The sequence below is a fragment of the Sceloporus undulatus genome, unplaced genomic scaffold (assembly GCF_019175285.1).
Source record: "Sceloporus undulatus isolate JIND9_A2432 ecotype Alabama unplaced genomic scaffold, SceUnd_v1.1 scaffold_16, whole genome shotgun sequence".
In the NCBI taxonomy this organism is placed as follows: Eukaryota; Metazoa; Chordata; class Lepidosauria; order Squamata; family Phrynosomatidae; genus Sceloporus; species Sceloporus undulatus.
In genome coordinates, this window is record NW_024802938.1 from 695,128 (window position 1) to 695,564 (window position 437).

The 437-nt window shown below is 62.7% G+C and overlaps 1 protein-coding gene across 1 annotated transcript in view; it reads right to left on the reverse strand.

Annotated features, from left to right (window-relative positions):
* The window catches only part of LOC121917363 (origin recognition complex subunit 3-like), a 61,386-nt gene that overhangs the window by 51,903 nt on the left and 9,046 nt on the right, over positions 1-437 (reverse strand). The gene's annotated exons all lie outside the window — the stretch shown is intronic.

The window sequence follows — 437 nt, forward strand, 5'->3', positions numbered from 1 at the left end:
GTTCTTCAACACTGTAGTTACACTGTAGTTAAATCCTATGTGTGTGTGTGTGTATTTAGAAATAAATTCCACTAGTCAAGGGGGGCTTATTTCTGAGTAAGTACATAGTCCGGAGGACTCTTGGCCGCCCGCGGCACCAAAAGGGAGGGAGGAGTTGAGTCGGTGGGAGCGGCTCTCTCCTTAAAAGCTGGCCCACCGGCCCCCAACCTTGAGGACGCCGCCACAGACCAGCTGCGCGCGCCCCCGCGCCGCGCCCGGAGGACTCTTGGCCGCCCGCGGCACCAAAAGGGAGGGAGGAGTTGAGTCGGTGGGAGCGGCTCTCTCCTTAAAAGCCGGCCCACCGGCCCCCAACCTTGAGGACGCCGCCACAGACCAGCTGCGCGCGCCCCTGCGCCGCGCCCGGAGGACTCTTGGCCGCCCGCGGCACCAAAAGGGAG